This window comes from Macaca mulatta, chromosome 20 (genome assembly GCF_049350105.2).
Source record: "Macaca mulatta isolate MMU2019108-1 chromosome 20, T2T-MMU8v2.0, whole genome shotgun sequence".
NCBI classification, from domain to species: Eukaryota; Metazoa; Chordata; class Mammalia; order Primates; family Cercopithecidae; genus Macaca; species Macaca mulatta.
In genome coordinates this window covers 78587557-78614056 of record NC_133425.1, presented here as the reverse complement: position 1 = coordinate 78614056, position 26500 = coordinate 78587557, and the positions used below count along the sequence as shown (strand labels likewise).

At 43.7% G+C, this 26500-nt stretch overlaps 1 protein-coding gene across 10 annotated transcripts in view; it reads right to left on the bottom strand.

Annotated features, from left to right (window-relative positions):
• The window catches only part of CDH13 (cadherin 13), a 1167676-nt gene that overhangs the window by 550632 nt on the left and 590544 nt on the right, over positions 1–26500 (bottom strand).

The window sequence follows — 26500 nt, the reverse complement described above, 5'->3', positions numbered from 1 at the left end:
TTTACAAAGCATTGTGCCAACACAGTAAAGTCCATTCAAAGTGTGCAGTCTCAGCCCTCTTGGAGCTCATAAATCTACAACAAACACTATCAGTAAAGAAAGAGCCAGAGATGAAAATGCAGACAGAAAGCTCAGCAAGGAAAAATAAATGGATGCTGAAAAAAAGAGTGGTCAGTGCCCCTTCACCAAGCAGAAAGCTCGACACATATGTATGTTTCTAATTTTGGCAGAAGTGAGGACGGACGTTAGAATTCTTCGTTTCTAGAGAGATGAATTATACGGTTCCATGAAAGCCTTTCCTACAACACTGATAAGCCCATATAGGAAAGGGCTTCATAGTTAATGAAGAAGAACAACTTAAAATGGTGATGTTACTCTTTTAAAAGATCTAAATCTAAGCCATCTGGATAACGTGTGTGTTCAATAGGTTGCCTATTCCAGTAAAATTTCACTTTCACTGAGGCTAAGATCTCATTTACTAACTGACCATAAATATAATGACCTCAAATTCCAGTTTGCTCAGGACAAGACTGGTTTATGTTTGTAGTCCTAGCCTAAATATTAATATAGTCCTTTTTGCTCTCAAAAGCACTCCAGTTTTGGACAATAAATACATTTTGTGATGATCCTAGATTGAGTCCTTTGAAGCCAAGAGGAACAAAAATTGTCAACTGAATCTCCCAGCCCCCAGTACACAGATGGAGTCTCAGCCATTGATATGATTTGGCTGTGTCTCCACCCAAATCTCATCTTGAATTGTAGCTCCCACAATTGCCACGTGTTGTGGGAGAGACCAGGTGAGAGAGGTAAGTGAATCATGGGGGTAGGTCCTTCATGTGTTGTTCTCACGATAGTTAATAAGTCTCACCAGATCTGATGCTTTTGCAAAGGGAAGTTTCCTGCACAAGTTCTCTCTCTTCCTGGCCGCCATGTAAGATGTGCCTCTCGCCTTCCACCGTCATTGTGAGACCTCCCCAGCCATGAGGAACAGTGAGTGCATTAAACCTCATTTCCTTTATAAATTACCCAGTTGCAGGTATGTTTTTATCAGCTGCGTGAAACAGACTAGTACAGCCATAGAGGAGAAAAGCTCCTGAAGCCCCAGGCAGCTTGAGGCCCTGGTATGAGGCTGCTCTTTGGAGCTATGATGGTTAATAGCCTGGACAATGGAGCCAGGTGGCCAGGGTTCAAGTCCTGGCTATACCAATTACTCACCATGTCTTAGGTAAGCTATTTAACCTGTCGGTCCCACAGTTTCCTCAACATTCAAATGAAAATAATAATAGTGCCTACCTCACTGATTTCTTATAAAGAGTGAGAAAGGCTCTCTGAATAGATTTTGACACATGGTACATGCTCAAAGATGTTAGCTGTACTTCCCTGATGATACTTCCCTCTGAGCCAGAGAATATGAGAATCCAGTTAAGTCAGGGGAAGTGTGAGAGTGACTGATATGTCTGTCTCCAAAGATAGACATTGCCAACTGACAGTCATTCTCCATCCTGCTGCATCTGGAAGCAGCCTCAGAGTCTTCCTCAACATCAGTCTCCAAGAAAACAATCATCTAAAACAATCGCTTTCTGGGAATTCTCCCAAGTATTGCCATTGTCCCCAAGACAGAGAATTTTGCCTCTTCTATGAGGATCTTCTCTTCCGCTGATCCAACTCCCTGAGGCTTCTTCAATCTTGCAAGTGATGTTGGTTGGCTCACTCTGCCTGGACCTGTATGTCACCCTAGAAGCCCAGTCCATTCTGACAGCCATTCCACCCTCTCCAAACACATCTGATTTAGAAAAGTTTGGCCTATGTTTATATTGGCTGCAACTCAGACAATTTGGGGAAAAATCTTTTGGTGTCAGAAGATGACCAACCTATTTTTCTAATGGCACCTTCATATGGAACAAGACAATTCCTTATATTCTTCAGAGTACCTGTTTCTCTCAGTCGCTGCCACCCCAGTAAATGGCAATCTGTCCATCTTTTGGTTCGAGAGAGCAAAGTCTCTTAGTCTTGGAGTCCTCATACTTCCTGCTTTAAAAACATACTACAAAGCAACAGTAATCAAAGCTGTATGTATTGACATGAAGACAAATATCTAGGCCAATGAAACGGAATAGAGAACCTAGAAATAAACCCTTATGTATATGACTGAAATATTTTTGACAAAGGTGCCAGGACTACACAATGGGAAAAGGACAGTCCCAAATGGTGTTTGGAAAACTGAATATCCACAAGCAAAAATGAAGTTAGACCCCTACCTCATGCCATATACAAAAATCAGCTGAAAATGAATTAAAGACCTAAATGTGAGACCTAAAACTATACAACTCCTAGTAGAAAACATAATGGAAAAGCTTCAGGACATTGGATTTTGTAATGATTTCTTATATACGACACAAAAAGCACAGACAACAAAAGAAAAACTAGACAAATGAAACTACATCAAACTAAAAACTTATGCTTATCAAAGGAAACAATCAACAGAATGAAAAGGCAACTTACTAAATAGAATAAAATATTTGCAAGACATATATTGGATAAAGGGTTAAAATCCAGAAAATTATAAAGAACTTCCCCAACCTAACAGCAACAAAAATCCAAATAACCTGATTAAAAAATGGGCAAAGGGCCTGAAGAGACAATTCTCCAAAGAAGTTATACAAATGGCTAATGAGCATATGAAAAGATGCTGATCATCACTCATCCTAAAATAAATGCAAATCAAAACCACAATGAGGTGTCACTGCACAAAGCCATTAAAATGCCCACTATCAAGTAAACAGAAATAGTAAGTGTTGAAAAGACATGAAGAAATTGTCACCCTTGTATACACTTGGTGAGAATATAAAATGCCACAATCATTACAGAAAACAGTATGGAAGTTTCTCAAAAAGCTAAAGAGAATTATCGTATGATCTAGCAATCTCGCTCCTAGCTACATATCTGAAAGAATTTGAAGAAGTATCTCAAAGAGATACTTGCACACCCAGTGAAGCGTAATTTACAATAGTCAAGAGGTGTAAGCAACCCAAATGTCCATTGATAGATGAACGGATAATGGATAAAGAAAACATGGTATATCCACACAATGGACTATGATGCATTCTTGAAAGAGAAGGAAATCCTGTCATATGAGATTACACGGATGAACCTCAAGGGCATTATGCAAAGTGAAATAAGCCAGTCATAGAAGGACAAATACTGTGTGAATCCACACATTCAAAGTATCTAAAGCAGTCAAGATCACAGAACCAGAAAGTGAGAAGATGGTTGCCAAGATCAGAGGGTTAGGGGAAGGAGAATTAGTTTTTATTGGGTATAAAGCTTTAGTATTGCAAGATGAAGAGGTCCTAGAGGTTTGTTACACAACAATGTGAGTGGACTTAATGCTACTTAACTGCACACTTATAAATGGTTAAGAAGCTAGGCACAGTGGTGTACATCTGTAGGCCCAGCTACTTGGGAGATTGAGACAGGAGAATAACTTGAGCACAAGAGTTAGAAGCCAGCTTGGACAACACAGTGAAACCTTGTTTCTCAAAAAAAAAAAAAAAAAAATCATTAAAATGGTAAATTTAAAGTTACGTGTTTTTTTTTTAAACACAATTTTTAAAAGTTGAAATATTTTAAAAATCTTCCCACTACCCTAAACGCTTCTCTCTTTCATCACATACTGCACTTAATCCAGTAGCAAATCCTGGTGCGTCTTTCAAGACGTAGCGCAAATCCAACCACTTTTCATCACCTCCACTTTGGCCATGGGCACTCTAGCCCCACGCTCTAATCCAAGTTCTCTTCTTTCTCACCTGGTTTCCTTCAGTAACTTCTTGCTAAGCTCCTCACTTCCACTGAAGTCCCCTCCGATCTGTTTACAGCATTCTTGGTGAAAGAGATATCTGAATATATCCTGTCTCTGTCCAAAACCTTCAATGCTTCCCATTTCACTCAGAAGCCAGAATCCATGCAAAGGTTTCCAAGGCCCTGAGTGATCCACCCCATCTCCAGCCTATGTTCCGTACACATGCTAAGCCCACTTTGACCTCTGGGCCTGTGCACTTGCTGCCAGGGCTGCCAAGAAGGGGTCAGGGCCTGGTGAAAAAAGAAATGAGGGATACCCCAGCAAAGACACAGCAGCTAAAAGAAAAAAAATCTTTCCATAGGATTTGCCTTGAGCTTGCCGGACTGTGGGGCCCTACCTTTTGCAACAGTTCTGCTGCACCCAACCTCCTGTATGCTCAGCCGTCTTGCTGGCTGTTCACCTGTGTGGCTTTCTCTCTCTGCAGATATTTGCGTATTTCACAACCTTCTCTTTCATCAGATCTCTGTTTAAATGTCTCCCCTTCAGAGAGGCCAGCCCTGATCATCATATATAGACTAGAATATCATGCACCTCCTCCTGCTCCCCTATCTCCACAAATTCCCCCTCCTCCTGGTCCTGTTTAACTTTACTCAGGGGCATTTCTCATCACCTGCCTGCTCTTCTGCTGTAGGTTCCCTGAGGGTGGGAACTCTGGTTCACTGCTGTTACTGAGTGCCTTGAATAGTGCTTGACAGGTAGTAAGAGCTGAGCAGGCATCTGTTGAATTAACCAGTGAGTGAATGAGAGTAGAACAGGTGGAAAAGACAGATTCAGGTCCAGAAAAAGTCAGCTCAGTCACAGAAAGCAGACAGACTGGAATGATGCTATGCCTGTCTATTTTGTGTGCTGTGAACCCCAGAATCTTAGAGAAAGGTTTTCAGTTAAATGCAGCTGCAGAGAATTAGCCAGCATGATGCCACCAGCTTGGTGGGTGGCGAAATAAGACCCTCCTGGTGTCATGGTATTAAAGATAGTCATGTGAATATCACCACAACAAATGGCTCTCCGGAAGGATTGAACAATTATTAATTGCCTTTGGTATATAATCTGTGTTTAGAAAGGCTTTCTCCTCTCTCCTCATGCATCCGTGACAAAGTGCCCAGGCAGCAGATCACTAAGTTCATTTCCTCCTCCCATTCATCTTTTTTATTTCCAACTTGAGGAGCTGAACCTGCTGCTCTCCCTCTGCAGTGATAACTTATAACTGAACTACTGTTGATCTCTCACATTAATGAAACTTCACTTTATTTCTCTCAAGAATGGTATGGTAGGGCTGTTAAACAGCAAGTGTGACGAAACAGGGGCTGTATTTAGAGTGGGAAGTGGAGCCCCAGTTCCCCGACCAGCAGTGAGTGTTAGCTTCTTAAGCACCCGTGGAGAATGTAACCAAGATGCCAGGAACAGCGCAGCACATGCAAGGCACTTTGCAATGCCTGACTTTGACTTCTCTCTCAAGTCAGGACAAACTGTTCATTAAAAGGCCAAACTCTGTTCTTAGCCCAAAGGTGAGGAGAACAGGATGTGTCCTTTCCAACTAACCAGCAGGAGAGAAGAAGACTATCTTGCCCCTGTCCGTGCCAGACAAAGTTCTCCATGACTTGGAGACATTTTTATTTAGAATGAAGAAGAAGGCATTCAACAAGAAGTGCTCAATGCCAAAAAACAAACAAACAAACAAACAAAAAAAAAACCCCAAAAAAACCCACATATGGAGACGGGTTAAATCACTTTTCTGAAAGATTTGACTTCAGGTGCCTGGGATGACAGAGATGAGGATCTCCCCTGCCAGTCTAGTCCAGAACCTACCCAGAACCAACCTGGGTAAGAAAGATCGACCATTTTGGAGATAGAAATCCATCACACAATCACGTGTGTCCCCAGGGTTTCAAGTCCTACAAGAAATCCCATCTGATATGGTTTGGCTGTGTCCCCACCCAAATCTCAGCTTGAATTGCAGCTCCCACAATCCCCAAGTGTCATGGGAAGGACCAGGTGGGAGGTAATTGAATCATAGGGGTGGGACCTCCCCATGATGTTTTCATGATACTGAATAAGTCTCACAAGATCTGATGGTTTTATAAAAGGGCAGTTCCCCTGCACATGCTCTCTTGCCTGCTGCCATGTAAGACATGCCTTTGTTCCTTCCTTCCACCATGATTGGGAGGCCTCCCCAGACTTATAGAACTGTGAGTCCATTTTTCTTTTTAAACAAATTACCCGGTCTTGGACATTTCTTCATAGCAGTATGAAAAGGGACTAATACTTCATCTCAACAAAGACCAGAACAGTTCATACTTAATGGATCAGCTGGTAGGAAAAACGAGATCCATTCCTCAGTCCCAGTCTAATGCTCCAGGCAGAGATGAATCTGGTAACCAGGGTTCCAAGAGAAACCCAGTGCAGCAGCAAGAAAATGGACTTTGGCATCAGAACATCTGGGATTAAATTCCTAGCGCTCTGCCTTCTAGCTATGTGACTTGAGCATAGTTACTACACCTCTCTGTACCTCATTTTCTCAAAGCACCACTGCATAAGACACATACAGGATATCAATACCCAAAGACACAAAGAATGTTTATAAAGTACTTATTAGTTGCCCACTTCCATGTACTTAATATGCCATACCTCATTTTATCTTGACAGTGACTCTAGGAGGCACATTCTCTCATTTCTCCCTTTCTATAAATGAGGAACTAAGGCTCACGATTCAACAACTTGCCTCAAATTACATAGCAAGGGAGAGGCAAAGTTAGTATTAAAACATAGGCCCATGTAATGCTAAAGACAGTTTTCACCTATGACATTCAAGATCTGTGCTTTCCAATAGGAAGGCCATCAGCCAAACGCAGCTATTTAAATTTTAAAAAACAGTACTTAAGAACTCAGTTCTACAGCTTCACTAGCTGCAGTTCAAGCGCTCAATGGTCACCTTATGGAGTACCATCTATTTGGCTTCCTTATTGGACCGTGCAGTTATGGAACACTTCTATCATTACAGAGAGGTCTATTACACAGCGTTGGTCTAGTCCTTCTCTACCATGTAAGATATGATCCTTTACACAAGTAAAGAACACCAAAAGTTAAGCTTAGTTTCATGGTCACTTGCTTCTGCCTTGACAGCAAAGACACAAGTGTGGGTCACCAGGCTGTGGTCATGAGCATCACCATGGGGTGGATGCCCACTCAGCTGTCCACTGAGATGGGCAGAGGCTGCTCTTCTGCCTTCCCTTGGTGACCTTCTCTTGATGGCCTCTCTTGTGTATGGAACACCACTTTGGGCTGCAGTTTCCTAAAATTGTTTTCATCTACATACAAGCTGCCCATGCCACCCTCAAGAATGTGGCAGAACGTCCCCCCTCGAATCTGCCTTGCCCCCTCTGCCTCACCCTCTTCCTCCTGGTCCTCACACCTGGGTTTTCCTGCCCAGTTTCTCTGACCTCCCTTCCCTCTTTCTGTGTGCTGTGATTTTCAAACTGAGGTGAAACTCAGTTTTACTTTTAAACTGAGGAGTTTTAAACTGAATTTTAAACTGAGGTAATAAATCATTTTTAAAGTCATGTTTAGTGTATTCATGATGTTGTAGAAACACCACCTCCGTCTAGTTACAAAACATTTCCATGACTTCAAAGAGAAACCCAGACCCATAAGTAGGTCCTCCTTCCCACCCCTGCCACTCATCTACCTTGTGTTTCTATGGCTTTACCTACTCTAGATATTCCTTTTTATGGCTGTATAATATTCCATTGCAAGGACGGATCACAATTTGTTTATCCATTCATGAATTATTGGACTCCCTTATACTTTAATTAGCTGAAACAACCAGAAGTGGGAAGAACCTAGTTACCACTATGTTACCAGAGATAGTTAATGCCAGAATCTGTCTCCAGAATTGTTTTTCCAGAATAACCATCCAGCATTTTAGGAAGGCACGTTGGCACCCATCAGGAATCTCCATGCTGATCACTTCCTTAGGGTTTCACTAATTAAATTTTTTCTCACATTATTCAAAGAGTAATTTCTATAACGGTTAAGAGTTCTTATGGGGTATTATTAAAAGCTTTTCTTTCTTAGAAGTGTGTAATATGTTGGCTTAAACAGGTTTCTGGACTGCAGATCTTCAAAATATCTTTACTATGTCAAATGTGCATTGTACATTTAAGGAAGCAATTGTAGTTTGCAATGTACCTTAAATGTTCCCAAGAGAGCACAAAGCATAAATCTCTGTGTGTGCGCGTTTGTGTGCGTGTGCGTGCGTGTGTGTCGGGAGGGCCTATCTCTCAGTTCTTATGTTTTCAGAAGTAGTTTGGAAAAGTTATTCTATATTAATATCTAAATCCTTTTCAGGTCCACAAACTAGGGAGAACTAGAGCGTCCACATACTTTGGAGATTGAAGTACTTCTGCCAGGCTTAAAATAGGCACATTTGGAATCATAAGTTAAATATCTTAAATGCATTTAAATGCAAATTATTTCTGAATTAATCATCTAAGCTATATAAAGCATCATGAGTTTGAATTGCAGTCAAATGGTAACAACTCATAACTTACAGCACAATATCTATTTGAAAATATTTTAATCCTTTAGCACTTCATAGCACACAAGTTTAAGGACCTCAAAGGCAGTGAGCCACAAAAAAGAGAAAAGTATCTTTGAGAAATGCACATTCTAGCATATATCCTCAGTCTATGTATTAGCACTAAAAATATGTGCTTAAGTGTGCCGTATAGTTGAAAATTGTGTTTCTGAATAATATCTACATAATTTTCAATAAAAATAAACTTGCAGTAAATTATCTAGATCTTAAGGTACCAAAGACAAATGGCCTTTGCTGGAATTAGTTTTCCCTCAGGAGTAAGGAAATAGAATTTGTCTTTTACAATGAGAAAAAAAAATTAAAAAAAAAAAAAAACACACCACCACCACATAGAATAAAAAATGAGCATTGGCAAGTTCCTCTAGAACCGTGTTACTGGCCACTTCTCAGAATTTGGGTCAGGGATAGGAGGGGGGCCCGGCTAGGCAGAGCCCTGACATGCCACGATTCCAGCTGAAAATCCAGTGAGTGAAAACATGATTTGGTTAGATCAAGGCTCACGTGATACGGCTATCAAAGCTCATAACAACACTCTATGGTGGATTTTATTATTTTCATTTTGCACCAGGGCTTCTCTGCAGTGACACTATTGGCACTTGGAGCTGGGTCATTCTCTGTGGCAGGGGCTGACCTGTGCATTAGAGGGTGTTTCCCAGCAAACCAACTGTTTATGTATGCGTATATGAACTTTTTTGAGACTGGGTCTCACTCTGTTACCCAGGCTGGAATGCAGTTATACAATCATAGTTCACTGCAGCCTTGAACTCCCAGGCTCAAGTTATCCTCCCACCTTAGCCTCCCATGTAGCTAGGATTATAGGTGCATACCATCACACCGTGCTAATTTATATATCTGTTTATTTATTTTGTAGAGATGGGATCTCTATGTTGCCCAGGATGGTATCGAACTCCTGGCCTCAAGCAATCCTCTTGCTTAGGCCTCCCAAGGCACTGGGATTACAGGCATGAGCCACGGTGCCTGGCCGAAACCAAGCAGTTAACAGAGCCAGTGTGTGGAGCTGGGGCTCTGGAGGGGAGGAGGTGGGTTTGTCATTTGGTTCTTTCACTGTCAGCTACCATGTGACATTTTTCCAGACACTTCCCTAAGCTTAGTTTCTCCATATGCAAAATGGACAAAAACAATCTCTACCTTTAAGGTCCTTAGGAGTATAAGCTCCAGAGGGGCTGGGGGTAGGGCTACAAATGTGTTTTGTTCACTCTAACATCCCTTGTGCCTAGAACAATGCCCCTGACATAGCAGGGGAGACTTAATTTCTAAGTGATCATTCAGGAAACACACTCACACCTCACCTGACCACCATCGGTGTGCAGTCAAGTCCAGCTGTTGTTGTTTAGCGTCAGTTGCACTGGAGCAGGAATCTGGACTTGGAGCTGCTTAGGTCCAACCTCAAGGGGTTTCACTCTCCCTACTTACCCTGTGTTATCAATTACCCTCCATCTAATCACACATCCCCTCCAGTGGACAAAAGGGCCTTGGGACAGGTGGCTATTTGGGGCCTGCTTCTTGCTAAGCAACAAATGCAAAGTAGCTCTGTGCCCAGGACTGCACCTAACAGGAATAAAAATCAAGTGGCCAGCTGTTTCCTGACACTCACTCATTCTGCAGAAAATCATCCCCACAAAGCACCTAGGAGACACACATGAAAAAAAGGAAGATTTGAAAGAGGCTGGGGCACTCCCACTCTGGAAGGAAAACTTATCAGAGAAACCAGTTTTGCCACACACTGCCTGTGAGCTTTCAGAGCTAGAATCCAGGGTTGCCCCTGTGGGTTCATCCAGAGTTACTTCTCCCTCTGGCCGTCACTCTATTTGAAGCCAGAAGAAGGGAGCCCCTTGGACACTGTGCTGGCCATGTTATCCATCCCTGCTTTCCAGAGATGACAGTAGCTGGGGTCAAAGGTGAAGATCATCCATCACTTAGCACTATGTGACCTTAGACAAGTTCCTAACCCACTCTGTGTCTCTGTTACCTCATCTATACAAGTGGTGTGGTGGTAGGTAGAATAACGGCCCCCAAAGACGCCCACATCCTAATGTCTGGAAACTTTGACTATGTTAGGTTACATGGTAAAGAGGATTAGTGTTGTGAACTAGATAAATTTAAATTAAAGGATTCTGGATTATGCAGGTGGGCCCAATGGACTCGTATGGATCCTTATAAAGGAAAGAGGGCTGGGGAAGAGAGAACAGGAAATATGTGAGCGTGAAAGGAGCTACTGCCATTGCTGGCTGTGAAGACGAAGGAAGGAGTCATGAGCTGAAGAATGCAGGTAGCCCCCAAAAGCTGGAAAAGGCAGGAGAAAGATGCTCCCTTTCAGAAGGAGCCAGCTCTGCCCACAGCTTGGTTTTAGCCCAGTGAGAACGATGTTGGACTTCTGACCTAAACAACTGTAAGATAAAAATTGTGTTGTTTTAAGCCACCAAGGCTGCAGTAATTTGTTTGGGCAGAAATAGAAAACTAATACAGGTACCTACTTGTTGAGTCAGCACAAGGATTGGTGAGATAGCATCTGTAAAGGACCAGCCAAGCCTGCAAGCGCTGCTTATGATCATCAACGTTGCTGTGGCTGTTACTGTGTTAGAGGGTAAGGGTCTGCTTCACGCTTAGCCTGGGAGTAAAACAGACCCCTAGGATAGCTCAGGCCTGTGCAATGGTTCTAAGGGGGAAAACTGCTGGGAAAGAAAAACAATTTTGTCTCGTATATTTGCACATTTCCCCTTTCCTGCAAAGATTTTCTAGTCATTATTTTACTTGGGAAGTGGGGTACAGACAACCTCAAGGGACCTAAAGCTGCCCCTGCCACCAATCTGCAAAAGTGGGTTCACACTGAGCTCCATGAAAACGCTCCCTGGGGAGCCTGTCCCAGACTGGACTTAGTTCATCTCTAGGTCAGAAAACATCACCATCATTTCAGGGGGACACATTTTTGCCTTTCCTTGGAAATATTCAGAAAAGGGGAAACTTATAAACTTCCTTTAATGCATAAACTATGATAGTCTCAAAAGCTCTTAAAATTAGATATCAAAGGACTGGAGCTACCAGTTCCTAAATATGAGGGTTTGTGTTAGCTTGTTCTTACATTGCTATAAAAAAATACCCAAGAGTGGGTCATTTATAAAACAGATAGGTTTAATTGGTTCACAGTTCTGCAGGCTGTATAGGAAGCATGGTGCTGGCATCTGCTCAGTTTCTGGGGAAGCCTCAGGAAACTTATAATCATGGTCGAATGCAAAGGGGATGCAGGCGTACAACATGGCAAAGGCAGGAGCAAAGTGTGTGTGGGAAGGGAGGTATCACACTTTTTTTTTTTCTTTTTTTGAGTCCTGCTGTTGCCCAGGCTAGAGTGCAGCTGGCATGATCTTGGCTCACTGCAACCTCCGCCTCCCGGGTTCAAGCGATTCTCCTGCCTCAGCCTCCCTAGTAGCTGGGATTACAGGCATGCGCCATCACGCCTGGTTAATTTTTGTATTTTTAGTAGAGACAGGGTTTTGCCATGGTGGCCAGGTTGGTCTTGAACTCCTGACCTCAAGTGATCTGCCCACCTCAGCTTCCCAAGGTGCTCAAGTTACAGGCATAAGCCACTGCGCCCAGCCATTTTTTTTTTTAAGTTCAAGGGTGCAAGTGCAGGGTTGTTACATAGGCAAACTTGTGTCATGGGGGTTTGTTGTAAACATTTATTTAATCACCCAGGTATTAAGCTAGTACCCATTAGTTATTTTTCCTGATCCTTTCCCTTCTCCTACCCTCTACCCTCTGAAAAGCCCTCCTTGTGTCCATGTGTTCTCATCATTTAGCTCCCACTTTTAAGTGAGAACACGCGGTATTTGGTTTTCTGTTTCTGTGTCACATTCTTTTATAAACATCCAGATCTCATGTGAAATAGCTGAGCAAGAACTTGGTCGCCAAGGGGATGACACTGAGCCTTTCATGAGGGGTCCACCCCCACAATTCAATCACCTCCCACCAGGCCCCACTTCTAGCACTGGGGATCACTTTTCAATATAAGATGTGGAGGGGACAAACATCTAACCATACCAGAGTTTATCTAGTCCAGGGTTGGCAAGCTTTTTCTGTAGAGGGGAAGAGTAAGTCCTTTTGGCTTTGCAGGTCACACTCTGACAACTATTCAACTCTGCGGCTGCAGGCTGGAAGAGGCCACAGAGAAAATGCAATGAGTGGGTGAAGCCGGAGTGGGCCCGCAGGCCACAGTTTGCAGACCCCATACTTCTAATCTAACTACATAAAGTAACAATCCCTCTATGCTCTTCTTGAAGGCACTCATCAGTTCCTGCTGGAACACATCATCCGTCAGGGGACTCACTGCTGCACAGGATGGCCACTCCATGCGCGATCTATGCTTGTTAACATGCAATTATCCTCACCCCAATCCTGACTCCATCAGGAAGTACAATCAAAAGTGAATCCAAAATTTTTCTCCCATCTATTCCCTCGGAGAGCCCTGAACCTAGCAGATTTGCCAACATACAGATGCTTTTTCTGTGGCTGACCTTCAGTAGGAAGGCAACTTTCCATCACCCCAGGGTACCAGCATGCCAAGATCCAACCTACACAGTTAAACTGAATTGTTCATAGAAGAGAGGGAAGTGAGGATGGGTGGGGAGGATGGAGAAAGGGACTATTATAAAAAGGGGGCCGCGATGTGCAAATTATCTAGAATGTGACCTTCTTATTCATTTCCATGTGTCTTCCCTGTTCCGATCCTAGCACCAGGCCTTGTTCTGGGCATTTGCTCAAGTTGAGAGAGCTGGGAGAAGGTCAGAGCCTGAGGAAGATGAAGGCATGCGGACAAAGAGAGCAACCATTCTGGATGGAAATGGTATTTCCAAGATATCTTTTGGCATATGCTTGGTTCACATTCCAAACGAAGAATTCACAGTTTTGCCTTCCTTCTGTCTCAGGGCCTGGATTTCCTGGGCTAACCCAAAATTATGCCATCCACATTGTGGCATTCCCAAGAAACACGTGTTTTCTCAGTTTGATATCCTCTGGAATAGCTTTTTATTTTTCTTTTTTCTTTTTTGAGACAGAGTCTCGCTCTGTCACCAGACTGGAGTGCAGTGGCGTGATCTTGGCTCACTGCAACCTCCACCTCCTGGGTTCAAACGATTCTCCTGCCTCAGCCTCTCAAGTAGCTGGGACTACAGGCGCCGCCACCACACCCAGTTAATTTTTGTATTTTTAGTAGAGACAGGGTTTTCGCCATGTTTGCCAGGCTGGTTTCAAACTCCTGACCTCAGGTGATCTGCCAGCCTTGGCCTCCCAAAGTGTTGGGATTACAGGCGTGAGCAACCGTGCCGGCCTGGGACAGCTTTCTAAAAATAATCCCAGATTTGGGAATAGGGAGTGAAGAGGATTGCGGGGCTGGTCACAGAGGGAACACACAGTATGATCTAGAACTTCTTCCACATTGACTTGCAGCCTACCTCAGCAAGAGAAAGATACTTCACGCAGGCCTGCCTGTGCCTGCTTTCCCAAGTTAACACATCCATTTTCTAAATATATTTCCTTTTTATTTGGGAGCTGAAACAGCCCTGCTAATTACCAGAGCCTCACATCACAGGAGATAAGAAACACTGAACAGGAACTAATGTGACTTTAGTAGAGTTCATGATTAGGTTCTGCAATAAAAACCGAAAGGGAGTAGAAAATGCATTCACGACTGATTGCGAAATGCCAGCTGCCCATTTTTCTCAGCCTTTCTGACCGCTGCTCCAGACCTCTGTAGTGGGTCTACCCCTTTTATATGCGTATTCCCCAGGTATTAATGATCCACTGAAGGGGGACACGATCAATTTCAGAAGAGCACAGGGCTCTCCTCCCAGCATCTTATTGTCAAACATTGACAATACAGTCACAAGAATGTTTTACGTGCTAAGCCATCATTTAACGAGGATGCGACTCTCCAGTTTGCTTTTACTCTAGTCCAGCTTCTGGCACACTGAACATGGCCCAGTTTGGTCCCACATGCAGAAACAGGAATGAGTATTCCTGAGTTAGAGAGTATGAGAGAGTCCTTCATCATGGGCCTGCAGACCTTCCAACATGATTCCAGAAAAGATGGACTTTACTTAAAGGAGCCCATTATGCAAACATCTGCACCTTTGGAAGAAAGAAAAATAATATGGAAACGATCCCTTTTGCTACCTAATGCCTCACTGTGAAAAAAGATAAGCCTTCTGGATAATAAAAATCTTAAAACGGATACCAATCAAACAAATCAACAGCTAACAGCTCTGGCCAACTGTGTTTAATAAATTTTGAGATAGACCACTGATAAACCCCTGTAGAAGAAAAAAAAAAAAACCTCTAAGTTTAAAATTTTAAAAGAGAATATTTACTTAGCATGGAAATTATGCCAGACTAAATGGGGAGAACCAGTCAGCGCACAAAATGCTCCCCACCCCTCCACACGTGAATTTAAAAATAAAGGTTTTCTGGTTTACTATGTGTAGAAGGAAGCTTGAAGTCTGAGCTCCAGGGAAAGCAAGGTTTTATCTTTGATCTCTTTCCCCCAGTGCCCGGTAGATAGTGGGGTCTCAACAAATGAATGCGTTTTTGAATTAATTTCTATTTCATGACAATTTGAATGTTATTATTGACTTGCTCAAATAAATCTTATCTTCTTGAAATGCAAATTGGATGTCACTCCCTTGCTGAAAACCCTCTGAGGCTGAGGCTTCCTTAGAGTAAAATCTAAGCACCTCATCCTGCCCTAGCGAGGCCCGGTATGGCCTGCCCTCCTCCCACAGTTCCCCATTCCTGCTACTCTTTTCATCCCAAGGTATATTTAATATCTTCACTATGAGTTTGGACTAATCCCATTCACTATCCAGGTCTTCCTGGGTGAAAACTGCATCTATCTGATGTGTGATGTGTGTCACTCTGGCTTCAAAGACCCAGAGACAGAACTCACTGCCTCCCATTCATCCTCTGCATGTCAACCAGATCAGTCCCTGTAAAATCCAAATCTGATATGTCACTTTCAGCCTAAAATCCTCCATCATCTCTCCCTTTCACCGCAGGAGTATCATGTCTAAGCTCACTCTTAGCATGTGAGTCCCACCTTCACCTCTAATCAAGCACCCCCCGCATGGCCCCACCCTCCTCTGCCCTAAACTGCACGCACTCCCCTGGAGGCACCATAAGTGTTTTCTTCTCTAAGCTGTCCTCACAGCACCCTTCCTGCCCCATCCATGTCTCTGTCCTCTAGCTTCCTTCTCATTCTTGAGAACTTGCTTTGACCTCATGTCCTCTGGAAGGCTGAACCTGTAACATGACCCTCCTCACATAATACAGTCGATTGCTGCAAATCATTGCCCCAGCTAGCGTGTGGACTTTACAAGAACAGAGATAGTGCCCCTTGTTGTGGTGCCCCAGAGATGAAGACAGACTTCTTGACTATCCAAGCCTGATGAATACTGAGTGAACAAACCATGCAATAATTTTAGACCCTCCGAGTGGCCAATGCCATGCAAGGAGCCAGCAGAGCACGGCCCTGAGGACATGTGGGGACGGTCCTGTGCACGGTGGGATGTGGAACAGCATCCCTGACCCACCCGATGCCAATAACAGCCCCAGTTGTGACAACTAAAAACATCTACAGACACTGCCAGGCATCTGCTAGGGGACCAAAGCATCCGTGGTTGAAAACAGCTGTCGGGGGTATGTGAGAGGTAAGAACAGCACTCATTCCTGCCCTCAGGAGACTTTCCATCTGGCCTCCCTTTTCATCCCCCTCCCAGGAGGGCCTTCCTGGACCAGGCAGTGTCTCTCACCACCCTCTATGTCTTTTATCGGCTCTGTGTCTATTCCCAGCACTTGCGACCACCGGATTGTCACATACTCACTAATGCCTGTAGATGGACAGAGCTCCATGAAGCAGAGATTTGGTGGTTGTCTGCTGCTGTATCCACAGCACTGAGAAATAGTGGCTAACACAAGTTGGGCGCCGATCAATGTCCTTTGACTGTAATCGACCTCCAGGTTGAGCTGAATCCCTTTCTGGAGGAGCTGCCGAGTCTGCGCTGCCTGGCGTGGACGCCGGCTCTATGGTCCCCAGCTGCTTCCCTGTTTTCCTCCACTTCTCTAGACTGGAAAAGAAGACTCAGCTGGCCAAAAAGCATGCTCCCCCACGTGCGTTTTACCCAGGGGTTTTGCTCACAGGTTCTCCCTATTTCACATCCAGAGCAGTCACGCATCTGCTCCAAATAAACAGGAACCAGTGGGCAGGCAAGAATTGAGATGGGTAACGTGGAGGTTGGCTGACTTCCCAGCATGGGATGATGACATGAGGCACATTTGCCTTTATTCCCTGATCATAGGGACCACCAGCTTCCAACCTGCCCCAGGGGAACTCAGTCTCCATCACAACATTATTCCCCAGGTATTTCCTGGGAGGCCCAAGGTTGGCTTCTCAAGGGCCCCCTGATAAATGTCAGCTTCCATACCATGTGCCAACTGCTGCTGCCTCCACCATTATCAGGGCCACTGGGGGAAATGTCACCACGGCGACCCATCCCTAGCGACCAGCACGTCCCATGCCACAGGGCTGCAGGTGTCAGAAGAGGCCTCTCTTTCCAACTGTGTAATCCTTGGCCACCTGATCCCATAGCCGTGGTGCTTAAATCCGGTTTCCGACCCAATCGTTTGTGATCAATTGAATTAGCTTCTGGCCCTCACTTTCAATCTTGCAGAGTCTTTCATAAAACATGACCTCAATCGTTTCCCGTTCTCGAACCCAAGGGTCTTCAACCCACTTCAGGGTCCCGGCGTAGGAGGATCAACCTGTCTGCATCCCCTCTTTTGCTCCTCTGTCTTCCAGTCCACACCTCTAACCAGCGTAGGAGGATCAACCTGTCCGGATCCCCTCTTTGGCTCCTCTCTCTTCCAGTTCACACCTCTAATACACTTCTTCTAACCCCTTCTCATTTTTACCAAATAAAAATAAATATCTTTATGCCGATTGCTGAAGGCACATACATGGCCAGTGGGTGGTGGGAGCTGGAACGGATGTCCCCCACCCCGCCCCTGCATGTGGGGATCTGGTCCCAGAGTGTCAGTCACAATGCTCGTCATTGAGGGATAGTTACATAGCCAGGGAATCTCAAGTCCTGGGAGTCTGAGCAGTTGCCCAGTTATTTAACTTGTTCCCTGTAAATTCGCTGGGCAGCTGGTCTGGACAAAATGGGTCTAAGGCTCTCCCAGTCCCAACGTATTGTGATGCTTCAGCACCTTGGGAAAGAAAATGCTGCCAAGTAATTTGAAGAATCAGCATGATGAAGTAGACTTGGTTGTAGTAAGACTACTAAAACAGAAAAAAGAAAAAAAAAATGTAGCCATCGTACCATTTATTCATTCCATGGATGTCTGCTGAGCCCCGAGTGTGGGCCAGGCGCCGCAGGTGCAAAGCCCAGTGTGGGGGTGGAGGAGAGAAAATTAGGGAATGTGGGGTTCTCCCACCTGCCAAGATTCAAGTTGAACCTCTTCTGAGGAGTTTGTGCTAATGAAGTTCAGAGAAAAATATGTTTCCATAGCCCTGAGTGAGGAAGCAGCTTTGCTTAGTGGACCAAATAAATAATCAGTCAGAAGCAACTCAGCAGCGTAATCCAGGTATGTGGCTGCTGCCGCAAGGTCGTTTAACCTCTTCATGCCTCAGTTTCGCCAGCTGCACCTGACAGATAAGGCCGGGTTGTAATAAAATGAAGTGCTTGGAAATATGAAGAGATGAACTGGAAAAAGTCAGGTGGAGGTGCTCAGAGGTGCAGGTGTAGGGAGGGGCTGCGAAGAAACCTCGAATTATTTTTTCACAAGCAGTCAGAAGACAAGCGTTCGTTTATTAAATTCTGTTTCTCTGAATTCCTATTTTTAAGTGTTTGTGTCAAAGGAGGCATTAGAAAGCAGCCTCAGATGTTTGCTCAGAGTCAAGCAGTTGGGAGAAATGAGATCTTTGACTTTTATTATGCGTTAGAAACTCCTGCATTATCTCGCTTGATATTCAAACACACCTAGCTGGTTAGTATGATATTAATTCCTAATTATGAACGAACTGGGGTATAGACAAGTAACACAGCAGTTCTCAAACTTGGCTTCACAATGGAAAAACTTGGAGAATTATATAAACATACTGACACCTGGTCACACTCTGAGACATCCTGATTTAATTGGTTTGGAGTGCAGCTTGGGCATTCAGGTTTTCAAAGCTCCCCAGATGATTCTAAGGGCAACAAAGTTCAAGAACCACAAATGCTTTGTTCAAGGTCACAGATCTACTAAGGCAGATAAAGCTGGTTCTGCTGACCCCAACACTAACTTCCCCTTATCGGGAATTACATCAGCCTGTTCCAGCTCCAATCTTCTGAGGACATCTTCATCTCTGGCTGAGAAACAAGCAAACATGCAGTAACATGGCATTTAACAGTCATCCAAAGTGCAGACAGGATGCAGCAAGGAAGCCTGGGACAAATTTACCTGGCTCTCAGGTGCCACTAATGAAACAAAAAGAAAACAGTTTGGAAGAGCTGGAATTGGATGGAGAGGGCTTTCAAACGGCACACCGGAGCACCAGGAGGAATAAGTACACTTGAGGCACGTGTTACCCCGCAAGAACTGTAATGAAACTGGTTCAAAGCAGGTCAGCTGCCATGATGTTAACACCCAGGAGTGTGAGTATTTACACCTGTGTTCCTCCAACTACAGTGAGCCTCAGGATTACCTGGAGGGCTTGCTAAAACCCAGATGTAGAGACCCACCCCGAGAGTTTCTGATCCAGCAGGCCTGGGAAAGGACCTAACAATTTACATCTGTAACAAGTTCCCAGGTGATGCTGTTAGTCCAGGGTCACAGTTTGAAGCTGCCCAGTGAGATGATTCCCTTTTACAGAGAGTTACTGACATTCAACTGTTTACCTGCTAGCTGCTGCCTCACAAGTGCTTTCAACTCCATTTTACCTGCAGGGAGCTTAAACTATAAAACCCATATGTGGCAGGCTGGCTCCCAATTCCAGTGCACTTACTAAGTGACTGGGCTGAGGGATAAACACTCACTAACTATAACACTTTTAGGAGATGATACTGTAATCTCACCCTCGTTCTAAAAAGGAGAAAACAGAGGCTGAGAAGTAACTTGCTAAAGGTGTCAGAGTATTAGAATGAACCATGAAATTGCCAGTGTTCACCTTTTTTCCACCTGTAAGAATGGCAATTTCATATGGTTCATGTGACAGGAGAGTCAAGATTCTTCCCTCCAAAGATCTGGCTCCAAAGCCTGGGCTTTTAACCCAAATTCTTTGTTTTGTCCCACTCAGGGCTCTTACCTAGGCCACATGTGTGTTACTGATTGACGGGACCACAATGATGGGAGAAGTTAAGATCATAGGTTTGAAAACACACTCCCCTAGGTGTGACCTGTTACCTGCCTTTGGGTAGCTAAGCTTCTCACTGACAGGCTCTCACTTGGAATAAAATTGCACTCCAGCAATCCCACTACTGGGTATCTACACAGAGGAAAAGAAGTTATTCTACAAAAAAGATACTTGCACAACATGTTTATAGCAGCACAATTTGCAATTGCAAAAATATGAAACTAGCCCCAATGCCCATCGATCAATGAGTGAATAAAGAAACTGTGGTATGTGTGTGTACATATATATATGGTAGAACACTACTCAGCCATAAAAAGGAGTGAATTAATGGCATTTGCAACAACCTGGGATGGGATTGAAGACTCTTATTATAAGTGAAGTAACTCGGGAATGGAAAACCAAACTGTATGTTCTCACTCATAATTGGGAGCTACGTTGTGAGGATGCAAAGGCAAAAGAATGATACAGTGGACTTTGGGGACTTGGCAGGGGGGAAGGGTGGGAAGGGAATGAGGAATAAAAGGCTACAAACTGCGTTCAGTGTACGCTGCTCGGGTGATGGGTGCACCAAAATCTTACAAACCACCACTAAAGAACTTACTGATGTAACCAAATACCACCCTGTTTCCCAAAAACCTATGGAATTAAAAAAAAATTACACTCATGACATGACAATGTGGTAGATGAAAACAACCACCCCAGTGCTCGGCTAGCGGACTTTCCCGTACCAGGAAGCTGGAAAAACTAAAAACTATGTTGACCCAGCTCTCTTGCAGCTAGAATCCTGCTTATGGCCTAGGTTCTTCCTGCAGATGCACCAGCGTGAGACTGGATGGAAGTGAGTGGCAGAAGGCCACAGCTGTGCTTTGCAGATCAGAGGTTCTGAGCATGGCAGAGTCACCTGTCTCTTTTAGGTAGCCAAAGCCAAGCTGCCACATCCAGTTGTGAGCGTCAGAGCAAAGTGGCAGGAAGAGGCAGCAGCAACATTGACTCTTTGCTCTGGCTGAAATGCCTGTCCCCGCCAAAACTCTTGTTGTAATGTAACAGCCAATGTAATGGTACTGGGAGGTGGAGGCCTTTAGAGGTAATTAGAGCATGTGTGTTCCACCCTCATGGGTAGGTTTAATGCCTTAATTTAAAACGCTTTCAGGAATAGGTGCTGTCTTTTGGCCCTTCCACTTTCTGCCATATAAGAATTCAGCCTTCCTCTCCTCTGGAGGGTGCAGGGTGCAAGGCACCATCTTGGAAGAAGAGAATGGCCTTACAAGACACCAAACCTACTAGTGTCTTGACCTTGGATTGTCCAGCCTCTAGAAATGACAGCCAATAAGTTTCCCTTCTTTATAAATACCCAGGCTTGGATATTATGTTATAGCAGTACAAAATGGACTATGACACTTCTCTCTAAAAGTGGTTCTCAAATGGAAACCATTTTGCCCCTCATAGGACAACTGGCAATATCTGCAGACATTTCTGATTGTCAAGATTAGGTGGGGTGGGGGTGCTACTGGCATCTAGTGGGTAGAGGTCATTGGTGCTGCTAAGCCTCCTACAATTCACAGAATAGCCCCTCATAACAAAGAATCATCCAGTGTCAAATTTCAATAGTGCCACTGTTGAAAAACCTTACCCTAGAATAGTTCATATATGGGTATTTCCTGTAGCAACACGTTATCTGGCCTTGTAAGCTAGGTTACTTGGCATTTTGGGCAATCCTACTGGCTACCTGTACTCTTTAATAAATCTCTTCCTTTGTAAGCTAGTTGGAGGTGATTTTGTTGACTGCCACCAAGAACCCTGGCTAAGAAAGGTAGCCATGGGGGAGACCAGAGTAGAGGACAAAGAAGACTTATGTAGCATGTCCCTACTAGTGAGGGCTGGGGTCCTTTCCAAGTTCAAGTCTAATCAGGTGTCGTACAATCCCATCAAGGTAACATGTGCATCATTTGTTCATAACATGGACATTATAATAACCAGGTTAATCACTTTAATAACTCTCTAATCTGGGTACATCTGTATCTCCCAATCATCTTATAAGCACGGATATTATGATATACCTATTTCCACATGACAGCTGCATGTTTCACTTTCATGTATTTTCTGCCAAATTGTCATGGAGATACAGATGGGTTAGAATTGGGGTAGAGCCACATTGATGAAAGAAAATATATGAGCGAGGATACCTCTGACTGCCAGTTGTGTTTCAATTTTATGACAACATTCCTGACCACAAATTCAAAATTTGACTAAGAAATTGGCTTGAAAAAGAGCAAGTTATATAGTATAAAATGTGAGCAAATACTCAGAAGGTGGTGGTAAGGTCCTGTCTGTGTTCTGAGGCCAGGAACACAGGTGGTTCCTGTTACCTGTTCTAGAATTGAGTGTGATAGATGTATCAAGGTTATCTTTACGAAGATGAGCTGAGACCATCATCTGAGTATTTGGCGTGGAGCCTTGGCACACTGTAAATGTTCAAGACATGCTCACCCCAACGTTAATAGTAAAAATGCATCTAGGGAACCTGTTTAGCCCTCATCTAACTCATCAGTAAAGACAAGATAACCATTTTCATAGGTTTGTATATGTCAGGGATCTAGGGAATTCTTGGGCACTTAATAGATGCGCAATAAAGTTAGTTTTGCCTCTTTTTCCATATGCTCCTCTCTTCTCCCACCCAGTTCTGACATTCCCAGTTATCTGAGCATCTCCCACTGGACAACAGATCAGTGTGAAGGTCTCCTGCCAAGGACACCTGCCTGCTACCATGGTCCTGGCCCTGCTTCCTGTTTTGCCTTGCACCTCCTGCAGAGCCTACCCCAACTCCCTTCCCCGTCTTTCCCCGACCCCACCTGCCTAACAGATGGTCTCCCACTCCACTCCTGTCATCCCATATTGGCAAATTTGCAGCCAGTAGATCATATTCGCAGTGTGAGGGAATCATTACCACCTGCTAATATTTTTATAGAATTTCATAAAGTTGGTCATTCATGAATCACTTACAGTACTTTATTCCAATGAAGAGTTCACAAATCACTCAAATGCTGGCAAAATGCATAATAATGAGTAATATTTCAGGAGGCTTTGCATTAGTATGTCAGCTTCCAATACTGCAAGAGATAAATTATTTTGCCAGGTGCTACTTTGGGTCAGAAGCTTGGGAAGTTCTTCTGGGGGCTAGGGCAGGGAGGAGTGGCAAAATGGCAGTGGGTCATGGAAATGGATGATTTTTAAAAAGTAATAGATCACTCAGCCAGTCAAACTCCCTTCCCAGCCCCAGTAAGCAGAGTTCCTAAGAAAGGAGCTAAAGAATTTACAGATCAGATCTAAAATCTAGTTGGGATAAAATAGGAAGAGTGTTTCTTAGCGACTGAAAATGCAGGGCTTTGGAGCTGAAAAGAAACGGATATGGATCCCAAATCCAACACATGCCAGCTGTGAGACCTTGAAAAAGTTGTTTAACAGTTATTTGCTTATCTGTAAAATGGTGTTAACACCTACTTCTTAAGTCTGTTGTGTGAAATGGATTAAATAAGAGAACGTATACAATGTGTTTAGCACAATATCTGCCATGCAGTGTTCAATAAACAGCAGCTTCAATGGTGATGCATTTCAGGGGCCCAAGGACAAATGTATTCCAGATTATTTCTTATCATACAAATCCCTGAGGTTTAGATCAAAATGTTTCTTGTTGGATTGGGAAAATGTTAATACATTAACACATACTTGCATGTGAGTAGCACTTAACATTAAACAATAGAAACATTGGCGCTATTATGATGGCAACACATTCACCCGCAGGCTCTCTCCTTTTTAAACTTGCAAGACTAGAAACTAAAATGTGGGGATTTGGAGACCTCACATTCTACTCTTTGAAGAACCTCATTTGCTACCAACAATGTTGACTACCATGAACACCATGGATCTAGCTATACTACTAAAATAGTAACTTATTCTTAAATAGGCACTTAAAATGAACTGAAATTGCAACATTCCTGTGCCCAAAGTAGACCAACATGAGAGTAACCCAGTTCTCATCGTCTAAAAATAGGAGAACCACAGAGTGATCGGGGCTCTTCCTCAAACATGCTTCTTCAAGGAAGAAGCTCCCGCAAGTGTAAGAAGCTTCAGCGAGGGTATCATGAAAACAGGACAATGACTGAACTGAAGGGGATGAGGCATGGAGGGAAATGGCATCAGAAAGTAGGCCCTCATGAGCCCATTGAAGAGTGCACTGCTAATGACTGGGTCCTAGTCTGCCAGTCATAAGTAACGCAAGTACTTGTGTAAGAAACTGCATTCCCACTAAATACCAGCAGCCTTTCCAATGAGGGTACATGACCCTGTGCCAGTGTTATCAACAAGCCATGTTATAAACAAGGCACAACTTCCTGGCATGTCACATACCCACAGAAGAGAGCAATTCAAGCCAGTTTACTTTGAAACAAAGAACAAGAATAAAAGATACATGAAAGCAAGGAACCCAGTGTGTCTTGTTGCTACTATATCCCCCTACTACCTTGAAGGGTGTCCCTCACCCTATAAATACTGAATTAAATGTATGTAGAATGAATGAATTGCTCAATCAATCAATATGCTATGAAGTAGACTACAAAAGTATAGTAAAAACTCAAGATTATTCAAGGAAAGTTCGTGCTGGAGATGAGAAATTGGGCTATAACTTGGAGTCCTTTGGGTTTTCACTTACCTTTCTTCACTTTTAATATAATTGATTACTGTTACTCATGTAGGAAGATTATATGGTGCTTACTATGTTTCTGGCATTTTCTAAATGCTTGATATGTATTAGTTCATTTAATCCTTATGAAATCCTATGAGATCATCATTATTATTATTCCCATTTTCCAGGTTAAGAAGCCGAGGCAGACACCTTGCCAAGTTCCCACACCTAGTATATGACAGCCATGATTTGAATGCAGCCAATCTGACTGTGTGCAGAATCTATGCTTTTAACTACTGTAATATTATATGGCCTCAGTTTCTAAAATGTATGAGAAGCTCCAAGCTGCAGCCCAAGCTCTATTTGATTAGCTGTGTCGCAATTACTAGTTAGCCAAAACTAGTAATTTCATTTTTTATAATCCCCTGAAGCGTTAGCTCTATTCACACTTCATAGACAAGAATCCCAAATCAGGGAGGGTAAGAGTGTTGCTCAAGTTCCCACAGCTCAGTACGCAGCAGCACTGAGATCTGAATGGAGGATCTCAGACCCTGTATTAGTCCGTTCTCATGCTGCTAATAAAGACATACCCGGGACTGGGTAATTTATAAAGGACAGAGGTTCAGTGAACTCACAGTTCTACATGGCTGGGAAGGCCTCAAAGTCATGGCAGAAAATGAAGGAAGAACAAAGGGACCTCTTACGTGGTGGGCAAGAGAGCATGTGTAGGGGAACTCCCATTCATAAAACCATCAGTCCTCATGAGACTTATTCACTACCACGAGAACAGCACCGGAAAGACTCACCCCCATGATTCAATTACCTCCCACTGGGCTCCTCCCATGACATGTGGGAATTGTCAGAGCTACATTTCCAGATGAGATTCGGGTGGGGCCACAGCTAAACCATATCAGACCCCAGAGCTCTTGATCACTCTGCTAAGAAATTATGAAATTTATTGTATCTTTCCTTAGTTCCTTGTGCCCGAACTTTCTTGGAGACTCCCATGATGGGCATGGAGAGAGAAGAGGACATGCATCCATAGTCAATTGCTGGTTGTTCCTACAGCAGCTGGACACCAATAGCTGCCAGGTCACCTCTGGTTACTGTCAAGGCCAGGTGGAACTGGGTATTTCTGAGGGCACCAACATTCAATTTATACAACTACCCGATTCCCCCTTGGGTATAAGGTGGGACACATAGCTCACTCTTCAGTTCTCCTTGACAGGGGATTCTCCCAGCAAATGCTCAGAAAAGTCTTTGGCAAGTCTTCCGAGATGGAAATCTGGAAGGCATCTGCATCCTCCCAGGGCCCGAGACCCTTGAACGCATTGCCCAGCCAAGGTTCTGCTGGAGGGTGGCGACTTTACTACCTACCATCACGCTACTGCTCTATGTCTGTCCAGCACCTTATGCCTCCAATGCCCTTATAGTATCTTCTCACTGCAAACTCACAATAATGCATTTAAGTAGGTAAGAAAACCAAAGAAATCAATCACTTCCAAATACAACCATTAACACATTGATTTTTCTTTATCATTTTTCTTAAACATATACACCTCATGATATGTGCAAATACTCCATTGGTAATGAGGATACCATATGTGTCTGTATGTCATTTTCATTCAATATCTTGAATCTTTCCCAGATAACTACAACTTCTTCAAAAGCATTTTAAATGGCTAAACTGCCTTGCAAAATCTGCTACAATTTAACTACTCCTTTATTGCTGAATATTTAGCAATTTTTTTCACCCCGAGGACCATGTCTTGCTAATTATATCAGGTCTTGGGGTTTATACCTCTTCCAGCTCTAGATCATCAAACTGGTCTCTGGAAAGCCAAAGTTGCCCTAAGGGTTCTGATCTCCTCTGAGGGGTCCCCAGGGTCTCCATTCTGGTCTCTGGTACCCAAAGTCTGATGCAGGCCTGGAGGGCTCTGTTGATGAGATAAAGACCCCCCACTGTTA